This window comes from Haemorhous mexicanus, chromosome 7 (assembly GCF_027477595.1).
Source record: "Haemorhous mexicanus isolate bHaeMex1 chromosome 7, bHaeMex1.pri, whole genome shotgun sequence".
NCBI lineage: Eukaryota > Metazoa > Chordata > Aves > Passeriformes > Fringillidae > Haemorhous > Haemorhous mexicanus.
In genome coordinates this window covers 11535586-11553363 of record NC_082347.1, presented here as the reverse complement: position 1 = coordinate 11553363, position 17778 = coordinate 11535586, and the positions used below count along the sequence as shown (strand labels likewise).

General features: G+C 41.9%; 1 long non-coding RNA gene across 50 annotated transcripts in view; it reads right to left on the bottom strand.

Annotated features, from left to right (window-relative positions):
- The window catches only part of LOC132329728 (uncharacterized), a 397002-nt gene that overhangs the window by 174469 nt on the left and 204755 nt on the right, over positions 1–17778 (bottom strand). For 47 of the 50 annotated variants that reach the window (XR_009487141.1, XR_009487139.1, XR_009487143.1 and 44 more), the window contains 2 exons: positions 6641–6744; positions 4574–4663 (listed from right to left, as the gene is read on the bottom strand). The exons of 2 other annotated variants lie outside the window; for them this stretch is intronic. This is a non-coding gene — a long non-coding RNA (uncharacterized LOC132329728). The remainder of the gene's footprint in view (positions 1–4573; positions 4664–6640; positions 6745–17778) is intronic. One more of the 50 variants, XR_009487140.1, reaches the window with a different exon arrangement.

The window sequence follows — 17778 nt, the reverse complement described above, 5'->3', positions numbered from 1 at the left end:
GAATGATTCTAAGTCAGGGGATGCAGGGATGCATCCACCTGGAGCAGTCTGAGGAAAATCCAGAGCATTTCCAGTGACTGCCTGAGGGAATAAAGAGCAGAATGACATCTTTAGAAACACTATTTCTCAAATGCACAGGTTAGAAGGGAATGGTCTTAAAGGCATCGAGTGCTGCAGCAGGGGAGGGAGAACAACATTAACATTTTGAGCAATGAAGAGTTTTTGAGCACTATTTTCCCATAAGGCAGCTTAGCCTGTTTGTGAGATAAGGGCAGCCTCCTGCCTTTGAAAAACCTCCTGCTGATAAAACCAAGAGCAGAAATCAAGGGCCTTAAAAGCACCCTGAAGTGCTTTACTGAGTAGGGACAGGCTTGTGTGTGCCTAAAGGCTTCACACAACCCTTGCTGTCATTGGCAGGGACTGAAGAGTCCAAAGTCCCTTAAATACCCACTTAGACATTTCCAACTAATACACAGTGAATGTATTCCAGATCAGCTCTCCAGACACAGCTCCTCGTGTTTCAGGAGCCAAACCCAGAGGCCAGAACTGGAAGAAGCTGCAGCCATGCTTAGGTCATAACGTGCATCTTTCAAAATGCCTGCTTGCTTTTCTCCCCCACTCCTCATCCCACATTGATTAAAAGAAATGGGTGGAAGGAAGCAGATCCTTTGGGACCTGGGCAGGTGATCCAGGACACAAGCTTTGCTTCCTGACCATTTAACAAGGCAACTTCTGTAGCCAAACACAAACACTGAGGTCAGGAACAAATGTGGTTGGGTTTCTGAACTTGAGGTTTCACCTGCTGTATGCTGTTATCCCTCCTGCCTTTTGTTTTGACATCATGGAGTGGTTTCGGCTGGAAGGGACCTTAAAAACCAACCACACAAACAATTTGGACACCATCATTGTTAATGATGCTTCATGGTTAATTACATTTTTTCTGCTTTAAGCTTTTCATAATATCAAATTCTACCATGACTACATTAAAGAAGAGAACTCTGCTACTGCTCTTTAAATGAGCAGTAACTTCATTTAGACAGAGATTACCCTCTCTGAATTTGTAAATATATTAGAAGATAAATATTAATAAGATTAGTCTATATGGGGAAATTAGAAAGATCTATGAATAATGTTGCCCTGTATAATTGAACACACAGACCTATCATGCTATTAAGGGAATCTGATTATGTCTGATTCGCAAAACTGGAGAGAGTAAAATAATCAAACTGATTAATACATGAAGTGAGGCAAAGCAATCTGTTCTTAGCTCCCTGCTCTGTTCCACCCAAGCCTGGCATCCCTAGCACTGAGGTGCACAGCCACCTCCTCCTCCACTGCAGACATTCCAGCTGTGCTTACCCCTGCTCAGCAGGATGAACAGAATGCAGCACGGTGGGACAGGCCAGGCTGAAACACAGCAGGGATACTCCAGGGCAGGGGGTTGTGGCACAGGATCCCTCCCTGTGCTTCAGGAGGGTTCTGGACACCTGCAGCAGAGCAAACAGGCCAATGGCACCTGTGGGGGCAGACATGGCCTGAACCCCACAGCTCAGGCAGGAACTGACTCCATCTCTAAGCTAGCACTAAAACAGACCACCACACATCCCTAGGCAACTGAGCAGTGGCTTAAGAGAAGAGGATGTTTATTTTCTTTACAAGGTATTGACTGTTCAAGGAAACAATTAAAGTGTGCATGACAACAGCAGCAAGGAAAATCAGAATTTTCCATTATCTTTATAATGAATTTAATTTCCTGGACTTGGTTTGGGTTTTTTATCTAATTTACTGACAGGCACAATATTCAGTGATGCAATCTTCATGCTCCTAAAAGCAAAGGAGTTATGCCAGTTATGCCATACTCTTTACCAGAGGCTGTTTATTAAGCATTTCCCTTTCATGGAATTTATTTGCTGCATGAAAGCAAATGAAAATGTAAACCTTGAGGGAAGGAAACAAAATAGGTGAGAAAAATGTTACAGCTTCAACTGCCATTAGCAATATCCTAGAATCTGAGCACTAGTGTTGTGGTGTTGGGTCCCCACGATGAGGGGAGAGATGAGAATCTGACTCTAAGTTTTTAGAAGGCTGATTTATTATATTATGATATTATATTAAAAATGCTATACTAAAACTATACTAAAGAAACAGAAAGAACACATCAGAAGGCTAAAACAAAAATGATAATAAAAACCCATATCAGACTCAGAAAGTTCAACACAGCTAGCTGTGGTTAGTCATTAAATTAAAACAGTTCACATGCTAGGTAAACAATTCTCCAAATCACATTCCACAGCAACAAAACACAAAGAAGCTGAAGCTTCCTAGGAGAAGAAATCCTAGCAAAAGGATTTTTCATAACACATCACAATAACACACTAGTCCTGTAGCAATGGGAAGGTCTTCAAGCAACTCTTTTTAACTTTTAAAAGTGGTTATTTATTTGTCTTTCTGAGCCCCTGTCTACAAAGGCACAAAAGAGATCCTGCTTTGAAAGAAGCCTACTCCAAATGGCCCTGGTGTTTGCCTGTAGAAACCCTGTCTGGCTCCTTCCAGGTGGGAACTGCATGGGAGAGATGAGGCCAAGAAGGAAATGGTGCCTTGCTGGGAAGGCAGCTGTGGAATGATGAAAAGAGCACAGGGAGGAACAACTCAGAGATCCTTTCACAAATGAGATTTTTCACAGAACTCTCAGTGGTCTGGGTCCTGATGGGGCAAGGGGGCTGTTGCACAACCAGTCTGCTCCTGAAGAGCTTACTTAGAATATTTACCAGCAACTTTCTCCTACAGAATTATCCTGGAGACTCTACAGTATTAATATTGGTACTTTTCCCTTGTGCTTTTCATATCAGAAAATTAAATTCATAAAGCACTTCCATTTCATAATTGCTTGGTATCCTGATTTAGCAATCTGCAAACATCTACAAAGGGTACTATAATCCCCAAATATAGCAAATGGGGTTTGAGTATTTTAATAAAGGCCCACTTTGAGCTAAAACCAGGCAGTTTAGACCCATGCTGGTCTCTTCTCCTGCGCTATGCACTCAACAAGATGCTACACTTATTACAGAAAAAAAGAATAGCAGTGACAAACATCTGTGGCTTCTATTACTGAGGAGTCCTGCAGTGCACTGATCCCCTAAATTATATGCAGGAGTTGTCTCTACTCTTAGGTAACAGTGTCTGGATTTGTAGGGGGTGCTCTGAGGTCACAGGAAACTTTCTCCTTGCTTGCTCCAGAATGCTAAAGCTGACTGGGAGAGCAGGAGTGAGGCAGGAGGCTGCTCACTCCAGCCATGACCCAAACCACAGGTGAGGAAACTGGCATCTTCTCTTCAAACTAGACAACTTCTCACATTCTGCTAGCCTCAAAAAAGTCCTTTAAAAAGTCTAACCATGACCTAGGAATTAAAGCTCTTTGGGATACAAACCACATTTTCTCATTTCTTTAGGCTTTGTAAGGACTGGTTTGACTTGGCTTTGATCTTCACAGTGGTTTTGGATGTTACAGCAGCACAAACAGAAAATGACAACAGTCCCTGCACAAACACTGAGCACACAAGTAGAGGAATGGTAAAGTGAGGCCCATCAGCACAGAAGGGAAAAGCTACAACTCAAATTGAAGGAGTTCTGAGGATCCCAGTAGCTGCTGGATTCACAGAACAAGATGAAAAACTCCAAAGCTGAATGGAGCAGGAAAGAGATGCAGCAAGACTTCAAAATGGAACAGAAACAGGATGGAAAGAACTGCACCACTAATCTGAAGCAATGCCAGCAGTGGAACTGAGGGAAGGTAGATCTCCCTACTGAAACCATCATACACAGGCTCCATCATTCTGTCAACTTTGCTTCTAAGGCAAGAAGCTTTCTCTTCTTCCTGGGAGAAGCTAAATCACACATTTCTGGGGATATGACTGCAAAGACTGAGGATAACCCAAAATTTGTTTTAAAGTTTGCATGTGTCACCATGGCCTGGCTGCAGTTTGCAGTAGCAGCTTCACTGGTGTCCCAAGTGTTCAGATTTTATCCAGTCATAGAAGGGTCCCCACCCTAAAAAGCCCCATACCCTTCTTGAAGCAGATCAGGGTCTAGAGGGCACTGCTGTGAGCCAGACTGACGTGTTATGGAGAACATACAACCAAGGACAAAGGAGCTGCTGCTGCTGCAGTCACACCCAGCACAAACAGGAAATGGCCAGGGGGATTTGCCACTCTGCCCAGAGTCTTACAAGGATCTCCTGATGCAGAGTGCTCAGGTTTCCATATCTGACATAATCTATGCTTCTCTGTCCCTCCCCATTCTTCTGAAGTTTTGCTTATTTAAATACATTTATTGTGTGCATAAGGCATTCAGCACCTCTCATTTTGAAGATTGTGGGAGGAAAAAGGAGCCAAAAAATAGAGGAGTAGTGGTCTGCTGGAATCTAGGGAACAGGAGGAATGATCAAGGGAAAGGACAAGCTGAGACACACTAACACATTTGTCTTCATGAGTTTACTAAACTGGATGTACTTTTTACAGACAATAACACCAATATATCATGTAGCAGAAAAGAACTTGATAAGGTGTGAACATACCACAAATCAGCCACATTTCTGACTGCAGGCTCCTCCTAATCACAGCCAGCAGCTTCCAGCATCAGGGTCAAAAGCCAAGAACCCAGGAACCTGAGGGGGAAGCTTGATGTAAGTGCCTGTTCCCAGGTGTGAAGTGGGAGAAGTTGTTCCTGGGTCTCTGATCAGCCAGGAGAAGCTGTGAGCTCTCAGAGTTACCTGCCCTCTTGCTGAGAGCCACAACTAGAAAAGCTGCTGGCCAGGCTGGGACAAGTCAGCTAGAGCAGTGGGTGTCAGGGAGCAACAAGGTGGCATGAAACAAAAACCTCACAAAAACAGCTTAAATCTGGCAAGCCTGAGCAATTCCAGGCTGGAGGCAGGGAGGAAAGCAGCTGGTCTGACAGTGGCTTCAGCAGATGAAGGTGCCCTGGAAGTGCTGTGTGTACCAAGGAATCAGCAATGCCTGCTACTCTATCTGCCATGGTACAATCTACTGCTGCCCTCCAGGGTAAATCTTCTTGCCAAGTTAATTTGAGCATGCAAGCACAGCAGATGAGCTCAGTGCCAGGGACAGAGGGGTTCATTTTCCTTGGATTTCTAGGCACAAGCTGAGCTCAAGCAGTCACAGAGCTCACACCAGCACCAAGCCCACCTGTGCAAGTGCTCCCAGAGCACCCTCCAGCACTGGGGTTTTGCTGTTTTCCAGCTGGAGAGCTGGAATGAGGGATTTTAAAGGGATCTCCACCCATCTGATGTGATTCTGTTGCTGACAGCCAAAGGCAAGCAGCAGAGTACAAAACACAAGTGAGGAGTGGGCAAAAGAGATGTAATTTTACTTTTTTTTTTTCTTGAGCCTTAAGCCTAATGTTAGAAATCCAGACCTTTCTCAGAAGGTGGTGACTCTGTGTCAGAAAACTGACTGCACATTTTTAGAACAGCCTTGGTGCCTGCCCACAGGAGGATGCCCCAGCTTTCATCACTGTTATCACTTCTCATCCTTTCCACTCATTCCTGCTTTGCTGCCAAGGGAGTGGGTGAATAAATTAGTTCCATTTTCAAACCCAGGCTGTGTCATTTGTCTTGAGTGTTAGTTCCTAATAGTTATTTTCCTTTTTGTGATACCACTATCAATTTCCATCCAAATTCTGAAATCAGAGAGATACAGAGAGTTTCTTTACACAAAGTTGCTCTTTACTGAAGTGAGTGAAGCAACAGAGATGCTCAATCCCAATCAAGCCCATTCAATATAGAAAATCAAACTCAGTCTTTCCGCTGTCCCTTCTGAATACAAGGTACCAGATGGAGGATTTGGAGTGTCTAAAGAAAAGTTCTGGTTCAAATGCAGCCCTGGAAGAGTTTATGGCATACAAGAAGTCAATAGTGCTCTGACACTCACAGATGTGGATTTCAGCTCTCTGTTTGCAGATCACTGGGGTTCACCTGACTGTTTTCAAAAGATTCATGAAACCTTAAAAAAAGAGCTGAGGAAAGCAAGCAGTGTTTGGAGAGAAGGTGTGGAAGAACATGTACAAATCAAATCAAGGCTATGTACAAATCAAAACAGCTCAACAATTACTTATTAATTCCATTACTTCATTCTTTTCAAAATTTCTGTAAAGGTAGCAGCTATAAGCAACTCCTATGGAAATATAAATAACATATTTCTATATATTTGCACTATTTCTGTCTATTTATTCTGCACTGTTTTTTGCTTTTGGAAGCAAACCCATGGGGCAGCAGTGTGGCAGTCATCCAGAGTGAGATCCAGTCAGGATGATTACAGCACATAGCCACAAGCACTGCAGCAGCTGGATAGCATAAAGCCATGCAGAGTTAAATTAATCCCTAGCCTGGAAAAAAATGTTCAGTGCAAGCAGGAGATGTAGTGTGGAGTCACTGCCAAACCCTATTCCCCACGATGCCATTCCCTCCAATTCCAGTGATTCCACACAACTTTCCTCCACACTCACACTGCCAGATCAGGGATCAACACTGACTTTTCACACCTCACCCAGCTCAGAGTTTGGGCACAGCATGGGTAACAAATTTACTGCCAGGGGCCAACACAGAAGAAGAGATCTCCTTTCTCACCTCCTTCTGTCAAACAAGTCTCCAGAGGAGATTTCCTGCTGCAGTGTTTTCAGATCAGAGGGCATTAGGAGCAGCTTTTGTGTGGCTGTGGCATATGCTGGAAGCTGCATGTGGAGAAATAACCAGAAAAGAAAGAATAAATTGAAAACTGAATACAAAGCATAAAACCAGTCCACCAAGGCAGTGTTGCCTTGGTTTGGCTCTGGGCATATTGTAGGGGTGGTTTTTAATAAATGTTTCTCAAGAGTTACATGTAAACTTTCAAACAAATGGAAATTAGATTTAAAAAAAAAAAAAAAACTAAATCAATTTTTTTACTCTCTCTAATTAAGCTGCTAAGTCAGATTTCTGATTGGACAAAAGTACATCCTTTGAAGAAAAGTTGTAATATAAACTTTCACCAATAGCATTAGTTTTTCTCTGAAGCTACACATTTCAGTGTAGCCACCAGTTTCAACCAGTTTCAGTCCAAATCTCTATCACATGTATATGTTTGCACATTAAAAATTAGGTTTTCCACACAATTCTATTTGTATTTCTTTGCAGATATTCATTAAAAACTAGATGGAGTCTGACTCTGCTTTCCAGAGCAATATTAATTGTGGGCCTCAAGAGAAATCCTCTTTAACAGCTTGCCTGGAGGTGCCCTGTGTCAGCAGGGGCTTCTCTGTATTTTCATGACCTCTATAAGAGACTGACCTTTCATTATCAAGCAGGTGTTTGCTACTTATAACAGTATTAGAAACAAATGTCAAAATAAAAAACGCTGGAGAATTTCAGAAGAGTCTGCACTGAGTTCTAAAGAAGTCAAACTAAGCAAAATGACTGTGTTTGCCTTTACACAACTTGTGTCTCTCTGAACCAGCTGCCTTCTAAAGAAGGCACAGCCAGAGCCACCTCTCAGTGTGCAGGTAAAGGACAGGGATCCAGAGGCAAGAGGGAGAACAAGGGAACCTTTTTTCACCTCAGAGGGGTCATACACTGGAGCAGGGTTCCAGAGCAACAGAAGAATCTCCATCCTTGGATATTCAGAGTTCACCTGGACAAGGTCTTGAGCAACCTGATGTATGAGGATTGCTCTAAGCAAGGGGTCGGACAAGGAACCCCCCAAGTCTCTTCCTCCCTCAATTATTCTTCAGTTCCACAATTTTAATAGGGTTGGGGGAAAAAATTACCAAGAGAGAACATACTGAGTTACTTCAGTCCCTCTTCCCAAGATGCACCTGAAGCTAGGCAATGGAAATGGACTGCTTCCTTTCAGAACAGGTTTGAGTCAAGTTAGGATGTCTTTTTCTCTGGTCCTAGAATCACTAGCCAGACACAATTAGGGTGATAAAAAGGGGTTACCTTTATAAAAGGATCCTTAGGTGTGCAACTCATCAGGCAGAAACAGCCAAAAATGTGCCAAAAACGCATGTGTGATTTTCATCAATTTCTCAAATTAGCACACCTGACCAGAGTCCCCAGTTAGAAGCATGTCCAGTGAAGCAATCCCCCCAGGCTCTGGCACCTTCTAAATCCTGCCTGCTCAGATGAGAACTAAGATCTGTTTGTAAAAACTAGGTCTCAAAGAGCTGGTTTCAACCTTGGTTTTTAAAGAGAACCAAAACAAGGGGAGAACCAAGACAAGAACCAACCAGTATAGGGTTCCTGGTATCTGCTTTGTCTTTTTGCCTTGGAAAATACTGAAGCTAAGTTACAATAAAAGACTACAAAGCTACAAATCTGTATGTGTAAAGAATACAGAGAATACCTAAAAGAAAAAGAAGAAAATCAAGTTAGCATCATTTGAAAAACTATTTTCCACTCAAAGTACTTTTATAAAATGTACACATGTGAGGATGGGGCAGAAAGGGGGCAGAACAAAGTCTGTATGTTGCTAGCATTGAAGTAAGACTGCTTAAACTCACAGGACAGACAAGGAAAGAAAATATCTTGGGGGGAAAATCTGGTAGAAATCTGAGAGAAGATCGATATTTTCAAGAAAGCTGTTAGAGGACAGCTGTTAATAAAAGATAAAAGCTTTCTAGATAGTTATTATACAAGAAAAAAATTATTCCTTCTCTTATGGTACTACAGCCAGGGATTAGAGTAGGACAAATTCACCTGTGAAACACCAGCATCTTAAACTGGATTCTCAGAGTGAATTGGAACATTGCTCTTCTAGTGGAGCCTGCCTAAGGACCAGCCTAGAAATATCATCAGGAGCCTTTGAGTGGAAAGAAGGGTTTCTCAAGACTTTAAATGCCCCATTCTTTGAAAATAGCCTCCAAAATCCTGTAGAACTTCTGGAAGTATTTTAAAGGTGCTATTTCCTTGCTAGTCCCAAACATCAGAAATTAAAAAATACTCAAAAATCTGCTTCTATAGACACAAGCCCAAATACATGATGTAAAGAACACAATACAAAGGAAATAGCTAGAACACACCTCTTTGATAAAACATATTCCTCGAGGATAACACTGTCTTTCCAAAGATGAAGGAAGAAGTGCAACAACAACTGGGCTTGAGAACAACTGGGAAAAAGGTTAATGAAAAGAGCAGCAAGCTTCAGCTTCATTTTAAAATGGTTTCAAAAACCTTTGCAGTTTCTGGCAAGGAGGAATGAAGACTTACTGCTTCTCAAAATAACAGAATGGAAACCAGCTCCAGTCAGCATCAGAGATGTTTTTAAACAAAGTAATGGTGGGTTTCTATCCTAGTTGTCCTGGGTTTTTCCTTCATTTTCTCTTCCACCAATTTCTTCCTTTTCCTCTCTTCCTCTCATTTGTCAGCATACAAGTGTGAATATAAGCCACTGGCTGGTCTGATGAAAAGATAACTGTGAATAGTACAGCTACTTTCTACAAAAACAATTCCTTCCCTATGCTTTCATTAAAAAAAAAAAAAAAAAATCATGATCTGACAGCAAAAGTATACACAAGCCTGGTCTTAAACCAGAGGTAGTGGCAGAATAAGACAAACTTCCTCCTCCCTGGAGTAAGTCTGGCACATGGCTGGATAGCTCCTTTGGTGAAGGCAGTGTGTGCTCACTGTGTAAGAGCCACTGCTCACACACTGCAGGTAAACAACCTGACAAGCAGAGTCTGCTTGCCACTTATACCCAGCAATAGACCTCAGCACTCACACATTTCAGGCACATCAAAAGACTCAACATAAAAAAGAAAGCAACTTTCAGCCCAGCTGAAAGAATATAGCTCAATCCATCTCCTCTCCCCTGTATAATCTCACTGGGAACAAACAAACAAAAAATAGCCAGGGAATCGATTTTCTCCTGCTGTTGCTTCTCCAGTGCTATTGTCCTTTTAGTAACACCTCTGGAGACCTGAGCAGCACATTCCTTTTTCAGCAAGACCTCTTCAGAAATCAATAGCACCTATTCAAGGGATTTATAGCATGATTCTGCAAAATCCTTTCATGGTGGCTTGCATAGCTTGTTAGGGAAACTGTGTGCAGCGTTATCTGTACAAGAGCTCTTCTGAGATTGATAAAAATAAGTCAGTGGAGGGATAGTAGAACAAGTACCACACAAATATAAAATGAATCAATGCAAGATTTTAAGATAACTTTGAGAATGACAGAGGGGGGAAAATTCTTGTTTCTTTGGCTTGGGGAAAGGCATTGACACTGAAAGGCAGGATACCACTGCCACTTTATACAACTGAGAACAGTCTTTATTATTTTAAGTTCTGTGTCACTGTATCAGAGGAAGGATGAGAGAACACTAAGATTTCTGATCAACAGCTGTCATCAGCAAATTCTCAGTGTGATGCAACTGAAAGGGATGCAACTGGTGATAAAAAATTTAATAATTTGCTTTACCAAAGAACTAAACATGACCCAAGCACAGCAAAAGCACAGGTGAGTCCCAGTTAGAGCAGGGCTGTTAATCAGCTCCAGTTCTTGGGCCATGTGCAGCACTGAAAAATCCCATCCCCAGAGCAGAGCTGTTCCTGCTGTGCCTTTGGCAGCCCCCACAGCAGCTGCTGTTTAATGTTCAGGGTGCCATTGGAGGATTCCACTGCTCTGAGCTGCCTCAGGTTACCTGTCAGATCCATCCAGGTGACACTGATAGTACAGGGATAAAATCTTTCGAAAATCATGGGATATTCAGGGCAGTTGGAAAGAAGGGTTGCTGCCTTGATTAAGGCACAGGGAACAAAGTGAAGTGTTGTAGTGAAAGATTAGTTTCTTTGTACTGTTATATTAATAACATTTTAAACGGTGCCTCACTGTGCACAGGCAATGCTGCTTTGACAGAATCAAGCATGGAAATTTATTAGGGGCTTAGTACAATGCCAGTCAAAACCCAAATGACAACATCTCAGTGACAGTCAAGAGATTCAACTCATTGCTGAGTGCTGGTGAACAACTGAACTACAGCTTGAGATGACAGGAAAAAATATCCCAAACACCATAGAAACTGGCAGAGCCTGAATAAAATCATTGAACAAAACACTACTGAAGAAGAGATCTGAAGGGTTAGTGAACGCTGAAGGTCTTGAGGACACTGAGATTAGCAAAATGCTTTACTGGTGACCAAAGGGATTCTGATCTATGATGGTTCCTGGATCAGTGGTCTGACCCAGGCATTGGTTTCCCCCACTTCTAGAAACGAGTGGGAGAGGAAAACCTGTTCATAGAAATATGCAAATTCTGAAGGCCTCTCCTTGAGTGAAGAGCAGCAAACCCAGGCCTCATTAGCTTTGAATTCTCAAATCCTGAATTCACCTGCTGGGTCCAGCACTTGGAAAATGGAAGGGCTGAGACATGGCTGTGCCCTGTCCCTGTGACCATTCACTGGTCAGTGTGGGGAAAGGGTCCCTCACAGGGCTACACAGGGGCACTCATGGCCTTAAATCCCTGTGCAAGGCAGCTCTGAGACATCGCCCAGGTACTGACCCCAGGCTCAGCCCAGAGGTTCAGTGTTTTCATATTCCCTGCCCAAGAAAATGCTGGAGATGGAAGAGAGTAACCTGGCTAAATACTCTCTTAAAAGATAAAGAACAATAGATAAAGATAAGTTCCAGGGAAAATCTTAAGCTGGGTGCTGATAATAAATACAGCTTTTGTGAACTCTACAGAAAACACCTTTTCTAAACTTGACCTGAAGCAATGACAGCCAGTGCAGAGCTCCAGTGCCAAGGGGATACCCATGGCAGAGCTTTGACATTTTTACTGGAGAACATCTGCTGCCATGGGAAGCTTTTCCACTTAGAGACATTGCTACAAAAATCCCAGCAAACCTCTCTTCCAGGCCCCTCACAGCCTTGACACCAAACCTAACTAGTCAGGAACAAAACACAGACATCATTCTTTTCTTTAGCAAAGCACACCACATTTATCAGATACTGACAGCTCTGCTCCTCTCCTGGATTCATTTTGTAAAATCTTACCTTTTCAGATTGCACCAAACACAAAGCATTAACAGCACCCTGCAGGTCTAAAAAATACACCATTATTTTCTAAAGAATACAAGATTACAAGTGTATTATAAAACAATCAGAACTTATTAAGAAGTATGATAGTTCTCCCAAGATCGTTTTCAAGCAGAACATGTTGCCAGGGTTTCTTAAAAATACTCAGTTAATATTTAATTGTTCACTTGAAAGAAACAAAACTTGTCAGTTAACTGGAGCTTCTCAGAGACACTTGGATGCTGGAATCATCAGCCCATTTTTGATGCCTGAAGAGCTGATGGGTTATTATGTCATTTCTCAGTCAAATGCTAAATCTGGAGGATGTCTTTTCCCTCCTCAGCTACCTCACCTCTTCAACAACCACAGCAGGTTGCAAGCATCCTACATTGCCAAAACAAACCAAACAAAGCCTGAACAATTTTCACAAAGCAGTTTACTAAGTCCTTGAATCCTTTCTTTAAATAAAAGGCTACAGCTAAAATACTGTGATGAGCAAAGCATGCCCAAGATGTGTTGACTTGGCTCTGAAAAAAGGTGATTTTCAAAGCTTGTGTTGGCACAGTGCATCAACTGTGGAAATAGGAACACTTACTAAATTTTTACCTTCAGCTTAATTATCTAACCTAGATTTCATGTATACATCTTTTTCAGTGTTCACACTGTAATCTTAAAGGTCTTTTCCAACCTCAATAATTCTATGATACTCAGCAGTCTTGGTATTAACCAGCTCAAGAGAACAGTACTGAGGAGGACAAGTAAACAACCAACAGAAAAAGCAATATATATGATAAAGGATTTGAAATATTTGGCATATTTTCTGGAAGAATTTAAGTCTTAATTTGTGAAACACTCTTCAATTTTAAAAGTCACAAACTCACACAGGTCCTTCAGGTTTGCATGAAGATAAAAGGAAAGTTCCATTTCCAAAAATCCAGTAAAACCTTTTTGTTTTCTAATCCAAGTATTTCCTTCCTTTATGAACATTTCTGAGAGCTTTGGGTCCAAGGACACATTGAACCATTATCCAAGGAAGATGGGATCAAACATGACACTGATAAATTATCTGCCTTGAATAAAAAAGCATTTACTGACTCCCTAACAACTGAGACAGGTTCTGCAATTCAAGGAACCACATCTCTTTGAGCTATGCTTCCATTAGTTTTGATGAGTTTATTCTAGAAGCCACAGCCATTACATTGGTTTAATATATTTTTGCAAGAGAAAAAGCCTCATCACTCACGGGTGTTTTATTTAATTTTGATCAATTACCATTCAAATGTCTGCATTGGCAGCAATTCTAACAAGGAGCTCCTGTTAGCAACAACCACACAAACTCCCTTTGCTCTTCAACCTTTCTGGTTCTTTTGTGGAAAAAAACAAAATCTGCCTCAGTAGTTCTCAGAAATTACCTTGGCCCTGCACACAATGCACATTTCAGAAGATATGCAGTGATATGTGCTCAGTGTAATTCAGGGAAAACAGAATAAAAGAATTCAAGGACTCCTATTTTGGAAATAGAAGTTTTCAATGGAATTCCCCTTTTAATTGAAGGTTTGGTGCCTTTAATGGAATCCATAAATTAAAAGGAAGCTGCCATGCCAAGCTTGGCCCCAGCACTGAGGATTGTACAGAGCAGTCACATGGGCCAAGCAGGAGAAACACACTACTGTAATAAGAAACAATGGGTTTTACAACTTACTGCCTTTTTTCATCAAAGCACCAGTTCATTTGTTCAACTTTAACAGTTTATTTTACCTTTAATTGTAACAGTTATTCCCATACTGCTTCAACTTCAGAAAATTATCCTCTATGATGGGTGACTGAAATATTTAGTCACAGAGAAAACACTGGCTGAATGAGATTTGGGAATTTATTGCTGTGTAAATGAGGCTGTGAAAGCCCCAAGAGCTCCCTGCAGGATGACTTTATAGTGGAATTACAATTTTGGAATATACATGCGGGTGATAATTCTGAAGCCACAGAACATTAGACCCAAAACACTGACATGGGATGGTGATGGAAGAATCTGGTGAATTTACTGGAAGATAAACAGAAATAAACTGCATGCAGACTGGTGTAATTACTCAAGACACCAAGAGAACATATTTTTGAAAAGCACTGTTATGGAAATGTTTATCTCAACACATGTAAATTTATAAAGGAACATTTGAACAGCCTTCTTCAGACACCAATTTTTAACACAGTAAAGCTTCAAGGCTGCTTCTCCATATCTGAAAGCAAGCTGAAGCACAGGTAGTGATCCCACATAGAGCATGAACTCACAATTAAAAAAATGTTCTGCTTTTGCCACTGCTAAAGAGTCACAGGAGTTGATTTCCCAGGCTAATATATTTCAGCCCAAGAAATGCATGCAGCAAGCTACAGAATGAATCTGGAGTTGTGGGCTATCCCAAACAGGCTCCTCATGGTGCTTCACATGGAGAATATCCCTGTAGCATCCATTTCCTCCACTGCAGGTAGCTTCTGACACTCCAAGAGCCTGGAGAACATTTCTCAAAGCTACAAAGAACTTCCCAGGCAGAGCAGCTGAGCCTCTTCCTATGTGAACATGCATTTTTTTTCCCTTCCATCAATATGATAAGCCTTGATCCCATTATTATTTACACTTGCCAGGAAAAAACACACAAACCTTCACTGTGAAGCTTCCTTGACCTTATGGAATCACTGCCACCTCTTTGCTGGTCAAGAAGGAATGGGCCCACACTGCATAAAGCCTCTGCAGGGCAAGCTCATCTGATAGCCTGTCCATAGGCCTCAAATGCCAGCTAAATTTACCAATTTACCTTTCAACCACACCCAGAGATGTCTGTGATGATTTCTGCATCATCCTAATCAAATCATACTCCATAAAGATGGAGGTGGTTGACTCTTTCCAAATCAAGTCCAGGCACCCTTTGACTTAGTGAGCTCCCACTCCTTCCAAAGATCTCAAAAAAAAAAAAAAAAAAAAAAAAAAAAAAAAAAAAAAAAAAAAGACCAGGGAAGGATATAGAAATAAAGGGATAAGAGCAATATGGAAAGGAAGAATTGAGAGAGGAAAAAATAATACACAAAGTCAGTTCCAAGCTGCATGTTCTGACTGGACAGGAGCTCACTCCTGATACTCTGCTTGGTCTCTCTCTCCCATAAACTTTTTCTGGGGTTCATTTGTGCAAGCACACCAAAGGTGCAGTCCACACTGCCCTGTGAGAGCAGGCAAGAACAGAGGGCTCAGTGCCATTCCAAAGGAACACAGCAACAGCTGCTGGGTGGCAGGAAGGGATTAATGGAGCCTTGAACTGCCTGGAGTAAGTCAAGGACTACGAGGAGAAAACTACAGGAGCTCTGAATGCTGTTTTCAGCTCCCCAGTCGAGCAGATGGAGGAAGACTTCCCTCAGGGTGGGGCAGGGGATGAATTGTAGAAAAGGAATTTGTGGTTTGAGCATAAGGGGGAAAAACCCTCCAGGGAAGGCACAGGGTCATAGAGGAGTATCCAGCCCTGGAAATACTCAAAACTCAGCAGGACAAAGCCCAGAACAAGCCAGTCTACATTTGAAATAAGCTGTGTTCTGAGAAAGGGACTGAACTTCATTATCTTGAGAGATCACTCAGATTTTGTGACCTGAAATGCTTTGGAGCCCTGCTGGAGGGCTGCCCCCAGTATTTCCTGTGTGCTGCAAGTGCAAGTGGAGGTGGAGGGAACAAACTCATTTTTTCAGGACAACAAAATGGTCTTTCTCAAATCACCATCAGGTCTGTACATCTTCTCCTGTCTCTCTTTTCTCCTCCTCTCTCATGCCCACAGTAAGGAAATGGGTTTGTCTCTCAACCTCTAGCTGTATTCTCTGCTCTGGGCTTGATGCAATCCCAATGGATTACTCCAATTCTTTGTCTTTCTCTAGCAGAAAGAAATGTTACTGCAATAAAGCCCTGCTCATGTGCCCATTAGCCAAGAGACACAAGGCCACTGAATGAAGTAAACCAGTGACTGAGGGACAAACACTCTGCATTCTGCTGCTGCTGTTTCCTTGCTTGCAAATGAGTCAGCAAAGATGACCAATTGTTTTTATGTGAAATCAATGACAATCTCCTAACAGGCAGTAAAAATATCACAGAAGAAAATGAAACATTAACACTAATAAAGGATAAGAGAGACCCTGAGAACACAACTGATCCAAATCTCAGTTAAAAGGACTTTTTAACTACCAAATGACCTGAAAGCTAGACTCATGTCTTCAGTCAGCCAGGAGGGGCCCGGGTCTCACCCTTGTGTTGCTGCAGACTGGCTGCCACATCTTCAGCTGCAGCTGAATGTGCTGCAGCAATTTCTGTGGAACCCCAGATCTTTGAATGCCTACCAAAGCAGCAGCAATTCTGGCAATCCCCAGATTTTCCAGAAATACAAAAAATCAAATGCTTTATATCTATTTCTTTATTAGAAAAATCCTGAATGATATTCTAAAGGACAAAATGAGGCAACCTTATTAGTTCAGCAGCATCTTTCTTTCTCCTTCATTTTCTCACTTCTAGTTAAGGGGATTTTTTTGTAGCAAAATCTAAAAATCCTCTAAGTCCATCAAAAAATAAACATAAAGGACTTTTCAGTCTATAAACCAAATGTGGTTGTGGTCAGTTTATCTCCTCCTAGGCATTTTACACAGGAAGAGGTACATGATATTAATGACAAAAGCTGAAAATTGAAACTTCAGGGAAGCAAGTCTTTAACACTACTTGTAATTAGCCCAAGCTGCTCACTGACTTAAAGGATCAGTGAAGTCAACAGCTCTGCCAGACCTGAAAGGAGGATTAGCCATTCATACAGGCACTAAGAGCCTCCATGGTTCTTCTGACATCATTATATTGACATTAACATTTATAAGCTACATTAATCCTTGTATTTAGTGTGTGACACAGCCTCTCCCTGCCACGGGTTGAGAAGGAGTTGGCCAGCCCTGAACACCAGAGATATGAACTCATGGCCCAACTTTTTCTCTTAATTCCAGTACCAGAACAAGCCACCTTTCTGCCCTCACTGAAGTTTGTTTCTGCAGGAGTTTACCTTGATGGGCTGTAAGAGGGCTTGGGAGTGTAGGCAAGAGATACCAAGAGCAGTCAAAGGGGAAAAGGCATGTGCAGATCACCCAAATGATTGTGTGCAGTCAGGTAGAGGCAGGTGACAGTAAATTATCACTGACAAAGTCTTTCTAACTTGTTTTCAAAAAAGGCAAGTTACAAAAGTGACTTGGAAACCTCCTTACCAAGGACACCAGAGGACCAGGTTGTTGCTCACACCAAGAGACAGAGTAAGAGGCTTTCCAGAATAAACCAACAACAGACACCCCGTGGGTGAACTGAATTAACATAATCTTCAAAATCCTTGGAATACATTAAAGACATCTAGGAGGTGGCAAAAGGGAAATTGAAAATCGAAATTGAGCTGTAACACAAGGAGACAAGCATTTACCACTCATACAGAACAATAATGTGATGTCTTTCGAGTCAGGAGGAAAAGTAGAAAATACATTTTCCACAATTAGCAGTGAGTGCCACCACACTGGCATTCATACAGCACAAAAGAGGTAACTTCCATCCTAAGCCATACAAAGAAGAGAATAAACCAAATAAACCTCATTCTTCTAACAACCAAGACCACTTACAAAATTCCCTACACCTGCATCTGCCTGACAGAGGGGAGATTTCAGCACAAAGGCTGATGC